This window comes from Phyllobates terribilis, unplaced genomic scaffold, assembly GCF_046119375.1.
Source record: "Phyllobates terribilis strain yellow unplaced genomic scaffold, ASM4611937v1 Scaffold_4__5_contigs__length_816908805, whole genome shotgun sequence".
Lineage (NCBI taxonomy): Eukaryota > Metazoa > Chordata > Amphibia > Anura > Dendrobatidae > Phyllobates > Phyllobates terribilis.
In genome coordinates, this window is record NW_027362764.1 from 308183672 (window position 1) to 308199006 (window position 15335).

At 40.1% G+C, this 15335-nt stretch overlaps 1 protein-coding gene across 1 annotated transcript in view; it reads right to left on the minus strand.

Moving 5' to 3' along the window:
- Positions 1–15335, minus strand: part of TEX10 (testis expressed 10) — a 269253-nt gene that overhangs the window by 186082 nt on the left and 67836 nt on the right. The window lies entirely within an intron of this gene.

Below are 15335 nucleotides of genomic sequence, written 5' to 3' on the forward strand. Positions count from 1 at the left end.
GAAGCCACTTATTGTCAAAATATTCTGTTTTCTCTTTTTAAATCTTAATGACAACCAAAAACATCCAAATGACCCTGATTAAAAGTTCACATACCCAGTTCTTCAAACCGTGTGTTGCCCCCTTTAACATCAATGACAGATTGAAGTCTTTTGTGTTAGCTGTGGATGAGGTTCTTTATTTTCTCAGATGGTAAAGCTGCCCATTCTTCTTGGCAAAAAGCCTCCAGTTCCTGTAAATTCCTGGGCTGTTTAGCATGAACTGCGTGCTTGTGATCTCCCCAGAGTGGCTCAATGATATTGAGGTCAGGAGACTGAGATGGCCACTCAAGAACCTTCACTTTGTTCTGCTGTAGCCAATGACAGGTCGACTTGGCCTTGTGTTTTGGATCGTTGTCATGTTGGTACGTCAAAGTACGTCCCATGCGCAGCTTCCGGGCTGATGAGTGCAAATTTGCCTCCAGTATTTGCTGATAACATGCTGCATTCATCTTTCCTTAAACTTTTACCAAGTTTCCTGTGCCTTTGTAGCGCACACATCCCCAAAATATTAGCGATGTTCCATGCTTTACTGTAGGAATGGTGTTCCTTTCGTCATAGGCCTTGTTGACCTCTCTCCAAATGTAACGTTTATGGTTGTGGCCAAAAAATAAAATTTTGGTCTCATCACTCCAAATTACCTTGTTCTAGAAGTTTTGAAGCTTGTTTGTGTGCTGTTTGGCGTATTGTAGGCGAGATACTTTGTGACATTTGCGCAGTAATGGCTATCTTCTGGCGACTCGACCATGCAGGCCATTTTTCTTCAAAGTGCCTCCTTATTGTGCATCTTGAAACAGCCACACCGCTAGTTTTCAGAGTCCTGAATTTCAGCTGATGTTATTTGTGGGTTTTTCTTTGCATCCCGAACAATTTTCCTGGCAGTTGTGGCCGAAATTTATGTTGGTCTACCTGACCGTTGTTTGGTTTTTACAGAGCTCCTGATTATCCATTTGTTAATCACATTTTGAACGCTGCTGACTGGCATTATCAATTCCTTGGATATCTTTTTGTATCCCTTTCTTGTGTTATACAGTTCAACTACCTTTTCCCGTAGATCCGTTGGCAATTCTTTTGCTTACCTCATAACTCACAATCCAGAAATATCAGTGGCTGGATGAAAGATGGAATAGTCATTATGCATTCCAGAAACTCACTCAGCTTTTAGGCTATGTGCCCACGATGCAGAAATGAAGCAGAAAACTTCTGCAGAGTTTCTGCATTGTCTTGGCTGTCAAAAACGCTTGCGGATTTTACACACGTTTTTGCAGCGTTTTTACATGCAGATTTGACATGCGTTTTTCAAGTCCATTGGGACCTCAAATCCGCATGCAGAAACGCACAGATAATGGACATGCTGCGGGGTTTTCCACAAGGAAAATCTGCTGAGGAAAAATCCGCAGCATGGGCACAGAACATGCAGATTTTCATTGGGCACGGATTACCAAGCATTTTAAAAGTGTTTCTGCTGCGGAAATTCCGAAACAAAAACGCTTGAAAAACGCATAGTGGGCACACAGCCTTATGCACACACACACTGATTACAAGCATACAGGTCACAGGTGAGAATGTTACCTTTAGTAGCCATTCAAACACATTTGTGTCAAATTCTGTGCATGTTATTAGGCAAAAATCACCAGGGTATGTGAACTTTTGATCAGGGTCATTTGGATGTTTTTGGTTGTCATTAAGATTTAAAAAGAGAAAACACAGTAGTTTGACAATAAATGGCTTCACCCAACCAATAACCATGACTGGAGAAAATGAAACAAGGCCAAGAAAGCAAAAATTCTGTCAGAGTAAGTAAACTTTTTAGCACAAAAAGTGTGTGTGTGTGTGTGTGTGTGTGTGTGTGTGTGTGTGTGTGTGTGTGTGTGTGTGTGTGTACACAGCACAGACCAAAAGTTTGGACACACCTTTTCATTTAAAGAAATTTCTGTATTTTCGTGACTTTGAGATTGCACATTCACACTGAAGGCATCAAAACTATGAATTAACACATGTGGAATTATATACTTAACAAAAAAGTGTGAAACAACTGAAAATATGTCTTATATTCTAGGTTCTTCAAAGTAGCCACATTTTGCTTTGATGAATGCTTTGCACACTCTTGGCATTCTCTTGATGAGCTTCAAGAGGTAGTCACCGGAAATGGTTTTCACTTCACAGGTGTGCCCTGTCAGGTTTAATAAGTAGGATTTCTTGCCTTATAAATGGGGTTGGGACTATCAGTTGTGTTGTGCAGAAGTCTGGTGGATACACAGCTGATAGTCCTACTGAATAGACTCTTCGAATTTGTATTATGACAAGAAAAAAGCAGCTAAGTAAAGAAAAACGAGTGGCCATCATTACTTTAAGAAATGAAGGTCAGTCAGTGCGAAAAATTGTGAAAAATTTGAAAGTGTCCCCAAGTGCAGTTGCAAAAACCATCAAGCACTACAAAGAAATTGGATCACATGAGGACCGCCCCAGGAAAGGAAGACCAAGAGTCACCTCTGCTTCTGAGGATAAGTTTATCCGAGTCACCAGACTCAGAAATCGCAGGTTAACAGCAGCTCAGATTAGAGACCAGGTCAATGCCACACAGAGTTCTAGCAGCAGACACATCTCTACAACAACTGTTAAGAGGAGACTTTGTGCAGCAGGCCTTCATGGTAAAATAGCTGCTAGGAAAGCACTGCTAAGGACAGGCAACAAGCAGAAGAGACTTGTTTGCGCTAAAGAACACAAGCAATGGACATTAAACCAGTGGAAATCTGTGCTTTGGTCTGATGAGTCCAAATTTGAGATCTTTGGTACCAACCACCGTGTTTTTGTGCGACGCCAAAAAGGTGAACAGATGGACTCTACATGCCTGGTTCCCACCGTGAAGCATGGCGGAGGAGGTGTGATGGTGTGAGGGTGTTTTGCTGGTGACACTGTTGGGGATTTATTCAAAATTGAAGGCATACTGAACCAGCATGGCTACCACAGCATCCTGCAGCGGTATGCTATTCCATCCGGCTTGCGTTTAGTTGGACCATCATTTATTTTTCAACAGGACAATGACCCCAAACACACCTCCAGGCTGTGTAAGGGCTATTTGACCAAGAAGGAGAGTGATGGGGTGCTACACCAGATGACCTGGCCTCCACAGTCACCAGACCTGAACCCAATCGAGATGGTTTGGGGTGAGCTGGACCGCAGAGTGAAGGCAAAAGGGCCAACAAGTGCTAAGCATCTCTGGGAACTCCTTCAAGATTGTTTGAAGACCATTTCCGGTGACTACCTCTTGAAGCTCATCAAGAAAATGCCAAGAGTGTGCAAAGCAGTCATCAAAGCAAAAGGTGGCTACTTTGAAGAACCTAGAATATAAGACATATGTTCAGTTGTTTCACACTTTTTTGTTAAGTATATAATTCCACATGTGTTAATTCATAGTTTTGATGCTTTCAGTGTGAATGTACAATTTTCATAGTAATGAATATACAGAAAAATCTTTAAATGAGAAGGTGTGTCCAAACTTTTGGTCTGTACTGTACATAAGGGTGAAGTATTGGACACTAAACCCATTTTTGAAATAAATGTGTTTCTAAAGATGCTAAGGATTTGCAATTCTCACCAGAAGTCGATAATTCATAATTATGTCTAATAAAGAGAGATGACAAAGGGAAAAAATATTGAACACAAGGCAAAAAAAGAGGTGCAAAAAGCCATGGAGATTCAAGACACCAGGTGAAATCTTCAGTAATTAAAGAGCAATTGTGCCACTTAGTGAAAAATAATATCTGGTTCAACTGATGGCCTATAAAAGGGTGTCTCATTAGCAAGGTGACACACAAGAAACCTCTCATGATGGGTAAAAACCAGTGAGAAGTCTCAAGACCTAGCTACGTTGGTGGAAAATAACAGTTATGGCTGTTGGAGAAAGGGGAAGAAAAAACAAAAATGGCAAATACTAAAAAAAATGCTCAGTTCTTAAGTGGCTAAACACAATTCAAAATTCGGTATACCGTATTTTTCGAACCATAAGTCGCACTCCCAAATATGGGAGGAAAATGGGGGGTAGCGTCTTATGGTACGAATGTAGCTTACCTTGGAGTTGCCATGGTGGAGCGGGATCGTAGGAAGCAGGACCCTCCGTTTTCTCCCTAAGGAACCTGGCAGTGGCAGCAGAAGAGATGAGATGCTTGCGAGGCCGGTGTCTGGCTGTCGGCGGTGAGGCTTATCGGCGTGCGCGGATTTTCAGGTGCAGCGGCCATCTTCCCGAAGCCGTGATCTACAGGAAAACAACCGCCTGAGCCAGCGCATGTGCAGACTGTGAACTCAGCAGCCATTTCCCCGAATCCCACAGCTTTAGAAAGATGGCCCTGGCCACCGGAAAAGCAGAGCAATCTGCTCTGCCTCACCGCCGACAGCCAGACACTGCCACTGCAGCAACTCACCTCTTCTGCTGCCGGGTTCCTGAGAGAGGGAACGGAGGGTCCTGCTTCCTGTTATCCTGCTCCACCACCACCGCAACTCCCCACTGCTCTAGCACCCCCTTCTTGCACCCAGGATCCGCAGCATTCCTCCACTTATGCCGGCTTCCCGAGGGACCCTGCCTCTTGTGACCCCGGCTCCACCGCCCCCAAGGTAAGATAACTATTCAGACTATAAGACAGACCCCCCCCCCCCCCCATCTTTTAAAAAAAAACTTGTTTTCCTATTTTGCACCTCAAAATTTCGAGTGCGTCTTACAGTCTGAAAAATATGGTAATTTACAAGTTCTCTCTATTCTGCGGGTTGATCCAATTCCAACAATACCAATTTTTTTTCCCTCTAGACCGCTATGTAGAGGCTTTTTTTTTTGAGAGACACACTGTAGTTTTTACAGGCATTGTTTATGGTCACATAAGACATTTTGCTCACTTTTTACTTCATCTTTTCTTAGGAGCCATGAACCAAAAGCAATAAATATGGAATTGTTTTTAAAGGGAAGCAATCATCAAAAAATGCCCTATTGTTTAAATCAGGTTTTTGTGTTACATTCATTTTTAGTATGCAAATTGCCTCTTCAGAGTGGCAGAGATTTTGAACTCTAATGCCACCAGCAACTTACATATTTAATTTCCCAGAAAAGCACTGCTTGGCCTTTAAGTCTCCTTACACAGGCATGCTACTCTCCACAAGCAGAGCATTATTAATTTTTTTTTCATATGACAATCTTTATTAAACAATTGTTACTAACAAATCGCACTTCCTGTACTTTCAGGAATAGCTTCAAGAAAGGCTCCATATTTTATTTATTTCACTCACATAGCGCCATCAATTCCACAGCGCTTTACAAACACCTTATGTTAACAGTAATGATGTCCAGTACGAAAATTGCAATATTTCTAATTTTTTTTAATTTAAAATAAAGATTGTGATCGATAATTTTCTGATGATGGCTTCCCATCTTTAGTGGTTTATTCAGACATCAGTGATTTTTAACATATGCAAATAGACGGATTTTTAGCAGTGTTTTGGATCACATTTTCATCTGTGTTTGGTACTTGCATCTGTTTTTAACATCAAAGTTTCATCATGGGCTTAGGGGAAAATATGCAACTGGGTTAACAACTAAGCACATTGCCTCTTCAGAAAGAAAGAAAGGACTTGAACTTTAGTGCCGTCTATTGGAAGTTGCAATCCTAAAAGTGGCACTAGAATTCAAGTCCTCTTCCTCTTTGAAGAGCCAAATTCGCAGAGGAGAATGCATGGTGTAGAAGTCTGCTCACTCTGACATGCCATGCCTGGCTTGGCGCTCTCCACCAGGAGAACCCTTACCACTTAGATCCCTGTCTTAAGCCTCTCACCTAGTGAAATCAGATCTCATACTTGGCACTGATGAGTGGAAATACCCCAAAACACCATGTCTGCAAATTGAGATTCTGGTTTGGCTTTTAGCCCAAGTCCTATGTTAAGGCTCGTTAAAGAGTCCATATTGATTTTTAGGATTGCTATATCCAATAGGTGGCACTAGAGTTCAAGGCCTCTTCCTCTCTTTAGAGGCATTTTGCATATTTAATTTCCCAGAGGAGCGTGCAAGGTATATAAGTCACCTCACTCTGACATTCTGGGCCTAACTTGTCATTCTCCACAAAGAGAAATGCTACTCCTTAGAACCCTGGGTTAACAACGGATAAGGGAACAGGAAACAGAAGGTGGTTATTAATGAAACACACTGGTATTAATTAACAGTGAGGTACCACAGGTGTCAGTATTGGCCCCTGTTTTTAACATTTATTAATTTCTTGACCTTTCTATATACTGGATAACAACGAATAAAGATATATTTTTCTTGATTTTGTAGAGGGCACACAGTTGAATTACAATATTTGCAGATATTAAACTCTGCAGGGTAAACTTTGCAGATGACACTAAACTCCGCACACAGGAGGACAATTTAATTGCACAGAAGGAATTATGTAAGCTGGATACTTGGGCTGAGAAATGGCAATTGAAATTTAATATAGATGAATGTAAAGTCATGCACATTGGGGAGAGGAAATGAAATGTATAATTATCTACTAAACTGCAGAAGACTGGGTAAAACGGGTTACTGAAGAAGACTTGGATGTATGGGTGGACAGCAAACTCCACTTTAGAGACCAGTACTAGACAACTGCTGTCAAGGCAAATAAAATAAAGGGATGCATTAACTTAGAATACGGAGTACAATTTTGGTCTTCAGTGTATAACAAGGACATAGCTGAACTAGAGCAGGTGCAGAGAAGAGCGACCAAGGTTAAAGGAATGGGTGGACTGCAATACTAAGAAAGGTTATTAAACTTGGGGCTATTCAGTTTAGAAAAACAGAGGCTTATGGGATGATCTTATAGCAATGTATAAGTACTGTATGATGTGACGGTACTGATATCTTTCTAATGAGATTTTTAAATCTAGCATAAAAAATGAAGAAAAAAAAAAATCGCACTCACCGTCCTTTAAAACGTTTCATTATTAGAAAATTAAAAGATCGGGTTTGCAGGGGTGAATGGAATGCTTACAGGACGAAAGCCATTTCTCACCAACTGGTGCTTCAACAGGTCCTTGTGTATGTAGGGAGAAACGGCTGTCGTCCTGTAAGCATTCCATTCACCCCTGCAAACCCCATGTTTTAATTTTCTAATATACAACGTTTCTTTTTTAAGACGGCGAGTGCGATTTTTTCTTGATTTTTTCATGCGATGCTGTTCATGCTATTTTACATGCAACTGTGTTCCTGCAAGGTCTAGTTCCCTACTTATCCCCTGTATTAAAGGGAGAATCTGGGGACGGTGTCAGCACTGACCTTTACTGCATATCACCATTTTTATATCTAGGCTTGCAAGGGTGACAAGAGGGCATGCTTTAGGTCTATAATAACAGATGCAGATTCTTTACTGGAAGAACAGTGACACTATGGAACTTTCTGCCAAATTATGTTGTAATGGTTTGTTCACTGCATATGTTCAAGGAAGGTCTGGATGTCCTTCTTGAAAAAAATAATTACACAGTATATGGATACTAGATTCTGTAATGGGACATTGATCTATGGAATTTGTCTGATTACCTTATGTGGAGTCTGGAAGTAATGCTTTCCCTAATATGAGGCAATCTGCATCTGCCTCATGGGCTTTAGGTTATGGGTTGAACTCCATAGACATATCTACGTTCTACATTAAAAACTATGCAATTATCCTTTTTTCTGCGTACATTACCCCTTTACCCCCGAGGGTGGTTTGCATGTTAATGACCAGACCAATTTTTACAATTCTGACCAGTGTCACTTTATGAGGTAATAACTCTGGAACGCTTCAACGGATATCACGGATTCTAAGAATTTTTTTTTTTTCGTGACATATTGTACTTCATGATAGTGGTAAAAAAATTTCGATATGACTGGCTTTTTTAAGTGAAAAACACTGAAAATTTGGAGAATTTTTTTTTAAAATTTCGCAATTTTTTAAATTTGAATTATTATGCTCTTCAAATCAGAGAGATGTCACGCAAAATAGTTAGTAAATAACATTTCCCACATGTCTACTTTAAATCAGCACAGTTTTGCAACCAAATTATTTTATTTTTTTTTGTTAGGAAGTTATAAGGGTTAAAAGTTGACCAGTGATCTCATTTTTACAACAAAATTTACAAAAAAAATTTTTCGGGACATCACATTTGAAGTGACTTTGAGGAGTCTATATAACAGAAAATTTTGGAATGTGGAAGAAAAAAATGAACATTTAACTTTTTCACACAACTGTTACTTTAGAACCCAATTTTTTTTATTTTTGTAAGGTTTTCAGGTAAAAATGGACCCCAAAATTTGTTGTGCAATTTCTCCTGAGCACGCAGATACCCCATATGTGGGGGGAAACCACTGTTTGGCGCACGGGAGGGTTCGGAAGGGAAGGAGCGCCATTTGACTTTTTGAATGTAAAATTTGCTTGAATAATTAGCAGACGCCATGACGCTTTTGGGAGCCGCTGATGTGCCTAAACAGTGGAAAAAAAACACAAGTGACCCCATTTTTGAAACTACACCCCTCAAGGATTTTATCAAGGGGTATAGTAAACATTTTGATCCCAGAGGTACGATAGAATTTGATAACATTAGGTCATCATATTGAATAAGCTGTTATGAGTCTTGAAATCAAGTGTTCGCTACTTGAGTTTGCATCGTTTACTCGTGTATGCACCAAGTATCGCGTGTGCTCGAGTGACATGGTCGAGTCCCAGACCCACATGTTTTTTTGGGGTGTCGAACAACCGTGAAACATGTGGGGATCGCTCATGCATGGAAGGCAATCCCCGCGAGGATTTTTTTTTGCCTGTATAACAGCTGCAAAACATATGGGGAGGAGACTCGAGCACTCGCGATACTCGGTGCATACCAGAGCACTCGATGCAAACTCAAGTAGCGAGCACTAGTGCTTAACACTAGTCGCCATATCGTCAGTATTTTTTTTTTTCTTTACTTTTGAAAAAATCCCAACCCCAACCCAAATACAACCCCAGCCCCAACCCTAACCCTGGAGTTTATTTTTTACGCCGTTCCTTGTGCAGTATAAGTGATTAGACGACTTTATTCTTCGAGTCGGTGCCATTATAGCGATACCAGATTGATATTGGGTTTTTATGATAGACAGCTGGCACACACTAAAAAAAAAACACTTTTTTTTTTGCAAAGACTAGTTTTTGCATCACCATATTTTGAGAGCTATAATTTTTCCATATTTCGTCCGACAATTATGTAACGGCTTGTTTTATATGGGACAAGTTGACTTTTTCATTGGTACCATTTTTGGGCACGTGACATTTTTTGATCATGATCATTTTCTATTCTGATTTTTGGGAGACAGAATAAACAAAAACCAACAAATTTGGAATTAATTATTTTTTTTTGTTTGTTTTTAATGCCGTTCCGTGTGCGGTAAAATTGATAAGGAAGCTTTATTCTTCATGTCAGTACGTTTACAGCGATACTACATTTATATTATTTTCATGTTTTGGCGTTTTTACACAAAAACTATTTTATAGAAGATTTTTTGGCTGATGGAGCTGTATGGCAGCTTGTTTTTAGGGGACAAGATGACATTTTCAGCGGTACCATTTTTATTTACATTCGTCTTTTTGATCGCATTTTATTCCATTTTTTGTTTGGCGGTATGATGATTAACCATAGTTTTTTGCTTAGTTTTTTTTTTTTTTTTTACCGTGTTCACTAAAGGGGTTAACTAGTGGGACAGTTTTATAGGTCAAGTCGTTGCGGACGTGGCGTTACCAAATGTGTACTTTTATTGGTTTGGTTTTTCATAATAATAATTATTTATGGGTACATTTTTTTAAGGATCATTTTTTCTTTTTTTTGATATATTCTTACAATTCTTTTTTAAAAAAAATTTCCACTTTCTGAATCTTCTTTTTATTTTTACACTTTGTCCCACTATGGGACTTTCACTTTCTTAACCCAGATTGGTTGCATAGCATAGAAATGCTGCAGCAGCATCTCTATGCTATGCAGGCTGCAGCCCTGCGCACACAAGTTAGTTAGACCGTGCACTGAGCATGATCTAGCCAACTTCCTGCTGTCTGGTGACCTGGATGTCGTCATAAAAGATATCACCATGACAACCACCGGGACCCTGCACAGACAGCGCAGCATGTCGAAGAAAAGTTAAGTAAGCAGCGCTTACCTCTTCTTGCTCCTGTAATGTTGCGATCTACTTCGATCGCAGCATTTCGGGGGTTAATGTGCTAGGAGCAGTGCAGGACCGCTCCTGACACATAGCATCGGGTGTCATCTGTGACAATCAGCTGACACCCGATGGCGATCGCCCCACAAAGCTTGTGTGCGGGAGCGATCACATTGTGCCTAATAGTACGTATAATAATAATAATAATTTTTATAGCGCCAACATATTCCGCAGCACTTTACAATTTTAGGGGGGACTTATACAATCAATACAGAACAAGTATATCTTATATCAAAAGGAGTGAGGGCCCTGCTCGCAAGCTTACAGTCTATGAGGAAATGTAGGAGACACAAAAAGTAAAATGTACATATATTATATAATGCAGCCTTGATATACTAAATAGGATAAATAATACATGGACTGGCCGCCAGCCAGTATGTGTACAGTCCTGACCGAGGCTATTAAGTGCATGGTTGGTATGAACCTGAAATTGAAGAAGATTTTAATATGGGGGAAAATTGGGACGGACAGATAGTGTGTGGAGGCGATAGGCCAGTCTAAAGAAATGGGTTTTTAGGGTCCGCTTCAAACTGTGGATATTGGGAATTAATCAAACTGTTCTGGGTAGTGCGTTCCAAAGAATTGGCGCAGCACGCGAGAAATCTTGGAGACGGGAGTGGGAAGTTCGGATTATATATGATTTTAGTTTTAAGTCATTAGCAGAACGGAGGGCACGTGTAGGGTGGTAGACTGAGACAAGGGAGGAGATGTATGGCGGCGCTGAAGCATGGAGCGCTTTATGGGTAAGCGTGATAAGTTTAAATTGAACTCTATATTGGATGGGTAACCAATGCAATGACTGGCACAGGGAAGAGGCATCGGTGTAGCGGTTGGTGAGGAATAGGATCCTGGCTGCTGCGTTAAGGACGGATTGGAGAGGTGAGAGTACCTGGTCCAATAGGCCCACCGTGACGTACTATTACTTACAATGTCGGAAAGGGGTTAAGTCTCCTCAAGATTCTTATATCAAACAAACATGAAACTCGGACACCACAAAAGATCATACATGTATGGCATCAGAATGCTGCCTCTTTTGTTTTATTTTCCACAGACCCATAGACTTGTATTGGTAATTTGGATCAAAATCCGACATGTCTTTGTGCTTTGGTGCATAAACACTCAGCCGCAAAAAATATGTATGAACAGTCCCACAAACGATAATAGGTACGAGTTCTTTGTTGTTGTTTTTTTTTATGTTTCACTGGTTTTGCATAAGAAATTAAATTTTAAAAAGTTGTGTTTTTTTTTTTTTTATGGAATAATATTTTGAGAGCCATAACTTTCAAATGTTTCAGTTTACAGAGCTAAGGGATGGCTTGCATTTTTGTTTAACAAACAGTAGTTTTTCTTGGCACCATTTTGACATAAAAAAATGATTAAGGCTGAGTTCACACAATGCGTTTTTCATGCGTTTCCGCGGCGTTTTTGCAGTTGCGTAAACGCCGCGGAAACGCATGAAAAACGCATGGTAGAAGGGCAGCAATGTTCCCCAATGGAAATCCGCATGTGCTGTGCCCACGATGCGGATTTTTCCGCAGCGTAAACGCTGCGGTCAAAAATCCGCAGCATGTCAATTAATTTTGCGGAAACGCTGCTCTTTTGCCGCCATTGACTTGCATTAGACCGCATGGAATCCGCATCACTGTATATGTTGATGCGCTTTTCATGCGGTCTAATGTGCGGATGGTACCCGGGTGTGGATGAGAGGACTCTCATCCAGACCCAGGTACCATTAAAAAAAAAAGAATAAAATAAAATATATATATATTCTCACCTTCTGACGGCCCGCACTGCGTCCTGCCGGCTTCCCGCGCACTTCGCGGTTGAATGAAGGACCTTCGCTGACGTCAGAGTCATGTGACGGGTCACGTGACGCTGACGTCGGAAGGTCCTACAGTCTTCACTGCCGGCAGCCGGCACCGATGAAGCAGGACACCGGGGGCCATCAGATGGTAACGTATAGATTTATTTTTTATTTTTTGACATCACACACTATATAAATCCATGCCGGTTGCATGGATTTATATAGTGTGAAGTTGACAAGCACTTTCCAAGTGATGCTAAAATCGCTTGGGAAGCGCTTGTCAACCCGCATGCGGAAATGAAAGTGAAGACCGCTTCATTTCCGCATGTCCCTGGCAGGAAACCGCATGTACAATCCGCATGCGTTTTTTCCTGCCAGAGAGATGCAGAAACGCTCAGGAAAAAATCCTGAGCATTTCTGCATCGTGTGCACATACCCTAAAAGTCATATGTATTATATTTCTTTGAGATGAAGAAAAACAGCATTTCTGCCATAGTTTATTATGCAGTTTAATTTAAAAAAATGTATATATTTATCATGCAGGAAGAATAATACATTTTTATAGTATGATTGGATACCAACAGCGATAAATATGTGTTATGGGTACAATGGTTGGGACTTTACACAAACCATTTTTATCTCTTTAACTATAATTTTGCTGTACTTTTACATTTTTTCATACATTTAAAAAACGTATTTATTTTCTTGTAAACTTATTAATCCATAAGGGGACTTGAACATGTGATCCTTTAATAATACACTGCTCTATTTAAGTAGTGCGGTGCAATATCTTAGACTGACAGGTAGTCTATTACACCCCATCTCTAGCAAGATCTAATAGGCTGTACTATATTAGGGCTATATAGGATAGGGCTTTGTAATAGTGTGGTCAAAATGTATAAAGTCCAACATAGGGAGCAATCTCCCCCTCCATTAAATCATGTGCATATGCCATTCTACTCCAAAGTAGTAAATGGACATGCTCATTCAGTCAGGTCCTGTAGTAGGAATGGGTTAAGAATTAGCCTTCAGGCTCTGGCTGGACAACAAAAGGCAACAATCCTAAAATACTTTAGTCATTCTTCAAAATTCCTTAGAAGAAACCAGAAATTTCACAACAAACTTACAGGTGTATCTCACAAAATTAGAATATCAAAAAGGTAATTCATTTCAGTTCTTCAATGCAAAAAGTGAAAAACATATATTATATAGAGTCATTACAAACAGAGAGATCTATTTCAAGTGTTTATTTCTGTTAATGTTGATGATTATGGCTTACAGCCGATGAAAACACAAAAGTCATTATCTCAGTAAATTAGAATAAGTACCAAAAACACCTGCAAAGGATTCCTAAGCATTTAAAAACGTCCCTTAGTCTATTTCAGTAGGCTCCACAATCATGGGGAAGACTGCTGAGTTGACAGATATCCAGAAGGCAGTCATTGACAGACTCCACAAGGTCCCGAGTCTGGAGGAAGAGTGGAGAGGCCACAATCCAAGCTGCTTGAGGTCTAGTGTGAAGTTTCCACAATCAGTGATGGTTTGGCGAGCCATGTCATCTGCTGGTGTAGATCCACTGTGTTTTATCAACACCAAAGTCAGCGCAGCCATCTACCAGGAAATTTTACAGCACTTCCAGCTTCCCTCTGCCGACAAGCTTTTTGGAGATGGAAGTTTCATTCTCCAGCAGGACTTGGCACCTGTCCACACTGCCAAAATTACCAATACTTGGTTTAAAAATAACAGTATCACTGTGCTTGATTGGCCAGAAAACTTGCCTGACCTTAAGCCCACAGAGAATCTATGGGGTATTGTCAAGAGGAAGATGACAGACACAAGGCCCAACAATGCAGACGAGCTGAAAGCTGCTATCAAAGCAACCTCGGCTTCCATAACACCTCAGCAGTGCCACAGGCTTATCACCTCCATGCCACGCCACATTGATGCAGTAATTGATGCAAAATGAGCCCCAACCAAGTATTGAGTGCATTTACTGAACACACATTCCAGTAGGCCAACATTTCGGATTTTAAGAACATTTTTCAAGCTGTTGTTATAAAGTATTCTAATTTACTGAGATAATGACTATTGTGTTTTCATTGGCCATAAAACATGATCATCAACATTAACAGAAATAAACACTTGAAATAGACCATTCTGTTTGTAATGACTCTATACAATATGAGTTTCACTTTTTGTATTGAAGAACTGAAATAAATTAACTTTTTGATGATATTCTAATTTAGTGAGATGCACCAGTACATGCATGTTGTAAGTTTGTCTAATGCTGGTAAATGTAACTCCAATATGTTACAAAAGACAAACTAAGTTAATGGTTTAAGGCTATTTTAACACGCAGCATTTTTGAAGATTTTTTTTCTGCAACCTGTTCTCTTGGCAGTAAAAATGCTACGTTCAAAACACGGGTTTTGCTGCATTTTCGCAGTGTTTTTTAAGCTGCTTTTTAGTTGTGGAAAACGTGTTTATTCTACAGTATATATTTAATAAAGTTAGTTTTATTCACCTAAAACACAGCAAAACCTAATTTTTTTTTTATTTATTTATTTTTGTACTTTCTCATTAGTGGTGAAAATAAGCTGCAAAAAAGCTGAAAGAAACCGACATGCTGCAGATTTAAAAAACACTGCAGCTCTCAAATTAAGTCAAGAAACAAGAAAAAAAAACACATACACGAGATGCAAAAAAAAAAGCAGCCCGTAAACGGCCTAAGAAAGATTTTTCTTTTCATTAATTAGTAAAGCTCCCATCTTCTTTCCTATTTACAAATATAAACCTATGAGTTTGGTCCATTCTCAGTGTCTAGTTCTTATAAGAATTACACACCTTGTAGAACAATAGCCTCTCTACATACCGTATTTTTTGGACTATAAGACGCACCGGACCCTAAGACGCACCTAGGTTTTAGAGGAGAAAAATAGAAAAAAAAACATAAGCCAAAAAGGTGGTCATGATGCCATGTTAAGGGGGAGGGGGTCTGCTGCAGACACTGTTATAGGGGAATTGTCCCTTAATTCTGTTATTATCCCCCATCCTGGTATATATGGCCCCCATCCCCATCCTGATATGCATGGCCCCCTCATCCCTCTTCTTGCTATGTATGGCACCCTTCATCATACTATGTATGGTCTCCCTCACACCCATCCTGGTATGTATGGTAACTTCATTCCTCTTCCTGGTATGTATGTCCCCCCTCCCATGCCCCATTCCTGTATGCATGGCCCCCCCTCATCCCTGTAT